The sequence below is a fragment of the Octopus bimaculoides genome, chromosome 3 (assembly GCF_001194135.2).
Source record: "Octopus bimaculoides isolate UCB-OBI-ISO-001 chromosome 3, ASM119413v2, whole genome shotgun sequence".
NCBI lineage: Eukaryota > Metazoa > Mollusca > Cephalopoda > Octopoda > Octopodidae > Octopus > Octopus bimaculoides.
The window spans coordinates 64,403,544-64,404,323 of NC_068983.1; positions in this window are offsets into that span (position 1 = coordinate 64,403,544).

The window sequence follows — 780 nt, forward strand, 5'->3', positions numbered from 1 at the left end:
ATATATATATATATATATATAAAGTTTCTGGAACAGATTTCATTATAAAATATAAGGAAAGTTAATAGTTATTTTAGAAATTGGAGATCGTGTGATATGAAGTTGTTATATTCATTTAACTACACATAATGCAACTGTGTTTTTCTTACAATATTTTCAGTTTCAATGACTGTACACTATATATTTGCGAGAAGATATAGTCCATGACACCAATATAGTAAATATTTATTTCTGCAGTATTCTGTTACAGTATAAGCATATAAAACAAATTTGTGAAGGACAATCTTCTCACTTTTATTCGGTTCTTCATATTCTGGGAAACATATAAGTTTTTTTTCCGTTGGTATCGGTGTTAAATAAATTGCACAAAGGACGATATAGGAAGAATCATACTTCACAAAAAAAAAAAACCTTTGACATGTCATTTTAGATGCTAAATCCAGAAGGACCGACAATAATATATTTCCAACATCGGCATGTGATAACATATTTTCTGGAAATCCTTTATTACTATGTTCAGCAAGTGTACTCCTCTGGTACATATCGACTTAAAAAATGTTAAAGGCAAATGTGACATAAATAATCTGTGACACGTAGATGCAAATATATATGTCTATACCCATGCCCATTCGTGCATACATGTCATTGTATCTATGTATATGCACACATGGCTAAATATATGTATTCACATAAATTATATACACACAAAAACATAATATAGATATGTATAAATGTATATATGTTTACATATGTATGTATATAAGTTATATATATATATAT